This window comes from Triticum aestivum, chromosome 2B, assembly GCF_018294505.1.
Source record: "Triticum aestivum cultivar Chinese Spring chromosome 2B, IWGSC CS RefSeq v2.1, whole genome shotgun sequence".
Lineage (NCBI taxonomy): Eukaryota > Viridiplantae > Streptophyta > Magnoliopsida > Poales > Poaceae > Triticum > Triticum aestivum.
In genome coordinates, this window is record NC_057798.1 from 198,744,089 (window position 1) to 198,752,521 (window position 8,433).

Consider the following 8,433-nt stretch of genomic DNA (forward strand, 5'->3'; position numbering starts at 1 on the left):
GGGATGCCTGATACGTCTCCAATGTATCTATAATTTTTTATTGTCCCATGCTATTATATTATCTGTTTTGGATGTTTTATATGCATTAATATGCTATTTCATATTACTTTTGGGACTAACCTATTAACCTAGAGCCCAGTGCCAGTTTATGTATTTTCCTTGTTTTTGAGCTTCGCAAAAAAGGAATACCAAATGGAGTCCAAACGGAATAAAACTTCATGATGATTTTTATTGGACGAGAAGACACCCAAGAGACTTGGAGTTTATGTCAGAAGAACCACAAGGCGGCGACAAGGGTGGAGGGCGCGCCCAGGGGGTACGACGCCCCCCCACCTACCTTGTGGGCCCCTCCTGACCCCCTGACCTAGTTTTGCCTCCTATATATTCACATATATTCCCAAACCACCAGAAGCATCGAGGAAAACACTTTTTCACCACTGCAACCTTCCGTTCCCGTGAGATCCCATCTTGGGGGCTTTTCCGGCACCCTGCCGGAGGGGGATTTGATAACGGAGGGCATCTACATCAACTCTATTGCCCTTCTGATGAAGCATCAGTAGTCCACCTCAGACATACGGGTCCATAGCTAGTAGCTAGATGGTTCCTTCTCTCTCTTTTATTCTCAATACCATGTTCTCCTCAATGTTCTTGGAGATCTATCCGATGTAATACTCTTTTGCGGTGTGTTTATCGAGATCTGATGAATTATGGATTTATGATCAGCTTATCTATGAATATTATTTGAATCTCCTCTGAATTCTTACATGCATGATTTGGTATCTTTGTATTTCTCTTCGAATTATCGGTTTGGTTTGGCCAACTAGATTGGTATTTCTTGCAATGGGAGAGGTGCTTAGCTTGGGGTTCAATCTTGCATGATTTCACCCAGTGACAAAGTAGGGGTAGTGAGACACATATTCCATTGTTGCCATCGAGGATAAAAAGATGGAGTTTTCATCATATTGCTTGAGCTAATTCCGCTACATCATGTCATCTTACTTAATGCATTACTCCATTCTTTATGAACTTAATACTCTAGATGCAGGTAGAAGTCAGTCGATGTGTGGAGTAATAGTAGTAGATGCAGGCAGGAGTCGGTCTACTTGACACGTACGTGATGCCTATATTGCATAATCATTGCCTTGGATATCATCATAACTTTGCGCTTTTCTATCAATTGCTCGACGGTAATTTGTTCATCCACCGTATTATTTGCCTTCATGAGAGAAGCCTCTGGTGAAACCTATGGCCCCAGGTCTATTTTCCATCATATTAGTTTTCGATCTACTATTTTGCAACCTTTTACTTTCAGATCTATAAACCAAAGAACCCAAAAATATTGTATCTTTTGTTTAGTTTTATTTAGCCATCTCTATCAGATCTCACCTTTGCAAGTGACCGTGAAGGGATTGACAACCCCTTTATCGCGTTGGGTGCAAGTGTTTGATTGTTTGTGAAAGTATTGGTGATTTGCGTGCTCTTCTCCTACTGGATTGATACCTTGGTTCTCAAACTAAGGGAAATACTTATCTCTACTTTGCTGCACAACCCTTTCCTCTTCAAGGGAAAAAACAACGTAAGCTCAAGAAGTAGCACGGGTCGGGGGAGAAGGGGAGGAGACGCGTCATGCCCATCCCGGTCATCACGAGACGACGGAGCAGGCAGGGAGTGGGAGGGCGACTGGCCATCACTCACGGCAGCGACAAGCTTGGTGATGCGCCCAAGCCAGGCGTCGTAGCCGTCCTCGGTGGGGCGGTAGCGCAGCAGCTCCTCTGCCATGAGCAATGAGGCGTGCGGAGCGGGAGGGTTATGACGCACAAGCGAGGGAGGCAATGGTGGAGCAGCCATGCGCCTGCTCGTTCGCCGATGGGTGGACGGAGGAGGCAAATGATGTCGCTTGAACTACGTCAGTATTTCCCCAAAGAGGAAGGGATGATGTAGTACAGCTATGGTAGGTAATTCCCTAAATTATGAAACCAAGGTTATCGACCAGTTGGAGAACCAAGCAACACTATGTAAACGGTACATGCACACAAAGAACAAATACTTGCAAGCCGACGCGTAAGAGGGGTTGTCAATCCCTCTCGGGTAAAAGATTGGTAAATAGATTGATCGATACATGCAAATTGAATAACGGCAAACAAAATCCAGCGAGGTATTTCTTGGTTTTTTGATAATATATATCTGAAAATAAAATATGCAAATAAAAGAAAAGGAAAACATAAATATATATCTGCAAATATATGATGGGAAAATAGACCCTGGGCCGTAGATTTCACTAGTGGCTTCTCTCAAGAAATAGCACATGGTGGGTAAACAAATTACTATTGGGCAATTGATAGAAGATCGAATAATTATGATGATATCCAGGCAATGATCATTATATAGGCACACGCTGGGTAATGCAATAAGAACAATGACATGATGTAGGCGAGATCTATTCATGTAGGAATAGCCCCGTCTTGTTATCCTTAATAGCAACGATACATGCGTGTCTTGCTGCCCCTTCTGTCACTGGGAAAGAACACCACAAGATCGAACCCATCACAAAGCACCTCTTCCCATGGCAAGAAAATTGATCTAGTTGGCCTAACTAAATCAAAGATTCGAAGTAGAAATACGAGGCTATAAGTAATCATGCATATAAGAGATCAACAAAAATCAAATAACTTTCATGGATATAGATCTGATCATAAACTCAAAGTTCATCAGATCCCAACAAACACATCGCAAAAAGAGTTACATCAAAAAAATGTCCAAGAGACCATTGTATTGAGAATCAAAAAGAGAGAAGAAGCCATCTAGCTACTGACTACAGACCCATAGGTCTATGATGAACTACTCACGCATCATCGGAGAGGCACCAATGAGGATAATGAACCCCTCTGCAATGGTGTCTAGATTGGATCTCGTGGTTCTAGAACTTGCAGCGTCTAGAATTGTGTTTCGTCAACTCCCCTAGGGTTTTTGGAATATTTCGGAATTTATAGGGCGAAGAGGCGGTGCAGGGGGGCTCCAAGGTGGGAACAACCCCCTAGGCGCGCCTGGGCCTCTTGGCACGCCCTGGTGGGTTGAGCTCCCCTTGGGCCTCCCCTCTCGTACTTCTATGGCCCACTGGATGTCTTCTGGTCAAAAAAATCTCCAAAAAGTTTTGCTGCGTTTGGACTCCGTTTGGTACTCATATTCTGTGAAGTAAAAAACAAGCAAAAACAGCAGCTGGCACTGGGCACTATGTCAATAGGTTAGTCCCAAAAAATGATATAAAGTTGCTATAAAATGATTGTAAAACACTACTGGAAACAGGGAATTTGCCATCAGCCAGCTCTTTGCCATCTGCCAGCTGATGGCAAAGAACGTCTTTGCCATCTACTTATAAAAAACAGATGGCAAAGAACTGACAGACGGACAAGAACATGGTTGCCATCAGCCAATTCTTTGCCATCTGCCAATTCTTTGCCATCTGCTAGTGGATGGCAAATAATCTTCGCCATTTGCCAGCAGATGGCAAAGAGGTTGGCAAATCCTGTGGCCGTCAAGAGTGTAACGGCGTACCAGCCCCACGTCTTTCCCATCTGCCAGCAGACAGCAAAGATTCTTTGCCATCTGCTGGCAGATGGCAAAGAGATGGGCTTATTTTTTTCCAGGTAAAAAAATGTGGGGTTATCCCCTCCCTCTCTCCCCACCCATCCAGGTAAAAAAACATCCACCACCGCTCGCTCCTTCCTTCCTCACCCTAGCCCCAATCCACAGCCCCACGCCCCTCGCTCCTTCCTTCCTCACCCGCCGCCGCTCCCTCCCACCTCCTCCTCCTCCTTCTGCGCCCTAGGAGCCCCGCCGCCGCCCTGCTGCTACTCCTCCACCGGCCCGCCCTGCTGTGTCGCGAGCCCCTCCCTCCTCTTCATGTTCCGGTGGTCGATAGTCGGGGTGAACGAGGAGATGCACGCGACTGCGGCCATGGACGACTCCATGAGCGGGACCACCGCCGTCGCGGTGCGTGCGGCCGGCGGCGCACTCCACGGGGCTCGAGATGTCCGCGGCGGCGCAGGCTGTGGACCAAGAGGCGGGGCCCTTGATGCGTTCCGTTCGAGGAGCTGGTCGGGCTGGCGCGGGATCTGAGCCACCGTTGATGGATTTCTCGCAGCCTGGCTCCTGTTGCTTTGGATCCGGTACGATCTCTCTCTCTCTCTCTCTCTCTCTCTCTCTCCGGGAGTCAACCAGGCACCCACAGGTATGAACACAATGTTGAGATTTTTGCTACTCTGTTTATATAGGATGGTGTTAAAGAGGTGTGGCATGTGGCGTCAAGGGGGAGGTGCGTAGGGGCGGTTCTGGTCAAGGGTGTCCTCGCGGTGGCCATCGACGATGAAGTGGTGCTGCCTATGGGGCGGCTTCTCTTTCTCCGGCGGGCGTGGTCCGTGGGCTCTGGTGGGTGCACAACTTCTCTTGTTGGTGCAGTCTTTTGTTGGTTCCAAGACAGTAAGTCGACAGTGATCTCCCTGAACCTTGATTTACAAGCACACGTTCTTGCACCTACCATCTAACTAATATTCTTGATAATGTAAACCTGAAAGTGGAAGGATAATGTGCTATGTGATTAGATTAACTAGCACTGAAAGTTTTATACAGTACAGGGAGCAACCTTTAATCATGATGCATATGCCCTCATTTTAATCAAATTCTGAAAAAGTCTTTATTTTATTATTTTCAACTGATTCCATGGTATGACTAGATAAAGCCTTTATTTTTTATTTTCAATCAAATATATGACTTCCCTCTCATGTTTTGACTTTGGAAGGAGTTGTTAATTTGTTGGCGTTTTAATGGTTGCAAAAATGCATTGTCCTCTATTGTTTCAGTACATATTCTACTGAATTTTCACGGACTCTTGAATAGATGTGATCTTTGCTTGAGTAGCCATGAATTATACTACTAGATCTTGCTTGCCGTTCCGCCGCCACAGTATCTGTACAAGGACTGCTTAAAATGTTTGTAAACAAAGATATCTTGTATTTATGCTGCTATAACTGATGGTCACCAGTTTGCTCTGGTGGATTCTTCTATGCTTGCACTGTTAACTATCTTTAGAAAAATCTCATGTATATGTAGATTCTCATGGTACATAATTTCTTATTATAGTTGTGCCTGTCAATTTGTATTCACACTAAATGTATCCTCTTGCCTCTGTTGATACTGTTTCGTTTGCATGCACCTAGCTACTGTCGAGCACAACACTAACAACACCGAGTATTTAGACACTAATTTGTATCTTTCTTTTACTATTTACATAGTGTTGGGGATATTACCACTGGGCGTGAACCGGCCTACCTGGGCCGGGTTAACTTCATTAGTAGTGTAAAGGTGATTAAGCAGATGAAGGCCCAAGGCCTGTAGTCGGTTTAGAACCTGTAGCCGTAAACCGGCTTGGTATGTAAACTTGTATTGTAAGTTAGGAATAGAGAGAGACCAACCAGGATACGAGTATGAACCGGTGTGGGACTCTGTGGACCGACGGGTGTCACCCGTGTATATAAGGGGACGACCCGGCGGCGGTTCAAGGACAGACAACAACAACTCGAGCCTAGGTGAAGCTTGTTTGCTCCCTAGCCATCGAAACCACATCAATTCCATCACAACTAGACGTAGGCTTTTACCTTCATTGAAGGGGCCGAACTAGTATAAACCCTTGTGTATTTGTGTCCGCTTTAAACCCTTCAAGTTAACCCGTAGCGATGGCTCCACGACTAAGTCCTTTCATGAGGACATCTGCCGTGACAAATCCATGACAGTTGGCGCCCACCATGGGGCTATCGCACGATGGTTTGATGATCTTGGAGGGCAAGCTCAAAGGACTCGAAGGCTATGCTGTGGGCCGGATGACCAAAAGTCGTCGCGGCAAGCTCTACATCGACGATGCAGGATGGGGTCTTGAAGCCGGCTCGATCGAGTACGGGTACCGGGTCCCCTTTGGTGGCATACACGTTTTTATCGGCAAGATTGGTGAGCCTGGGCCTGAGCCGGACATCCGCACCGACCTCGTCGAGACGGCTCAGCGTGCGAGATCTACCCAGGTTAAACCGGCCGTGAGGCGTGCCTTCGTGGGAGTCATCCATGGAGGAGAGCATGGGAACGAGTCAGAATATGGTAGCGAGACCGTCGTCTATTCCGGCGACGAGTCCTCAACCGGCGAGACAGAATCATTGTATCAGTTGCAAGACGACCAGATTAGGGGCTGTTCCGATGGCGACAGTATTCCGGACCCCCGTGAGCAGATCAACCGGGTTGGAATATTCATGGCTGGTACATAGGCGGCGAATCACTCCTCGACCGCAGCAGCAATGCTCTCCGGATTAGCAGCGGCAGCAGCAGCAGGGGCAAGAGGCCTTGTGCGCCCGCCGGTTCAAGTTCTGTCTGGCCTGTTTGATGCACTAGCTGTACTGATGGCAGAGGCCAATCTGGCGGATCAGGAGGCCCATGATGCAGAGATTGCAAAAGTGAGAGAGCAGATTGCACAAGCCAAAGCCGACTTGGCAGTAGAGAAGGACAGGATGGCCGCAGAGCGGGCCACTTTGGACGCCCAGGCCTATAAACTTATGCTCGACCAGAACGCATCACAGGAAGTCTTGAAGCGGAAGCACAGATCACGCCTGCCGTTAGGGTTCGACCCTCGAAATCTCTTTCACACTCCGGGAGAGGGAACCAGTAATCCGCCGGGGCACCTGGAGGTAAACCGGGTCGAGGCACCAGGGCCAGGAGCGACGGTCCAACCCCACCTGATGGAACCTCCCCGGCAGAACATTGTGATTCCTCCGCCGGTCCAGACACCTCCGGGTCATTATTCTAATCCTATGGACAATCTTCTCGCAGCTGCTGCGTGATTAGAAGCTATCCCGGTCGAAGGAGACTCTCTGCAAGCAATAGAGACGCGCCGGGTTAAGGAGCTTCTCCGGACCGCTTTGATTCAACAGGAGGCATATTCATACAGCCGCGATCGGATTCATTCAACACCCCGTCCAAGCCGGAGCTATAGTAGGTGCCTGGATGAACCGGCCATATCAAGCAATGCGCGTGGCCGTGAAGCGGCCCGTGGCAATAACCCGGCCGGTGGTGTTCACAATGCTCAGGATGTAGTGGACCGGGCCCGGGCACGAAGGGAGGCCGAGTTAGCAGCACAAAACGAGGCGGATCAGCTTACACCGGTTCGTCCAACCACCTCTGTTGGGCCAGGGGTTGCATCTAGCTTGGGAGTACCCTGTTTAGTCCCCGCTTTACGCAATGTACGCCTGCCCAAGGACTTCAGGGGCCCGCGCAAGGTACCGAATTACACCGCTGATTTATCTCCCGAAGCGTGGGTAGAGAGTTACGAGATGGCAATGGAGATGCTGGATGTGGATGAGACCGCGTGTGCAAAGTACTTCACCATGATGCTTGAAGGCACAACCCGTACTTGGTTGAAGGGCCTGCCGCCTAATTCTATCAGTTCATGGGCCTAGTTGCGGACCCGGTTTATCCAGAATTTCAAAGATACGTGTAAGCAGCCTAAATCCATAGTAGACTTGGCGGCTTGTGTTCAGGAGGATGGAGAGTCAACAACCCATTGGGTACGCCGCGTTTCTGAAGTCTTGCACTCGTCTGACAGGATCAATGCTGACTCTGCGATCTTAACCCTGGAGGGCAATTGCCGGTTTAAGCCTCTAAAGCAAAAGTTAGGGCGCATGAAGCGGTTTTGTAATGACATGGGAACTCTCATGGCCGCTTTAGTGAAGTATGCTGATTCTGATAGTACCAAGGATCCTGATACCGACGATGACGAAGCAGGGAAGGGAAAGAAGAATGGCAACTCTAAGGGGCATCAATACAAACCGGCGGGCCATGGAAACGGAGGCAAATGTAAGGCGGATGGCAGCCTGGACTTTGTGGCTAACACTAATGTGCAGGACAAGGGTCAGCGGCATAGAGGTAAAGCGACGAATCGTAATGGGGCTCCAAATCCTAACCCGGGTCGTTTAAACTATTTGCTGAATCAGCCTTGCCGAAAACACGGGACGAAGGAGGCGCCGGCTAACCACCTTTGGAAGAATTGTTTCATTATGCAGGAATTTAAAAACTCTAATGCCTTTCGGTATGACCGTGGATCAGGTGGTGGCTCAGGATCCGGTTTCCATGGGCCGGGTCACGATGGAGCTTCCGGTTCAGGTTTCAATCAGGGCGGTAATAATGACCAGGATAATCAGAACGGTCAAGGGGGTTACAACCAACAGCAGCAGCAGCAGCGGTCGGGTTATCAGAGCCAGCCAAAACAGTTGAACAATGGGCAGTATCACGTTTTCACAACTAGCTCGGATAAGCGCAACCAGAAACTTCATAAGAGAGCAGTAAACTCTGTTGAACCGGCCGTACTGCGTTATTTACGCTGGTCAGAGCAGCCTATCGTGT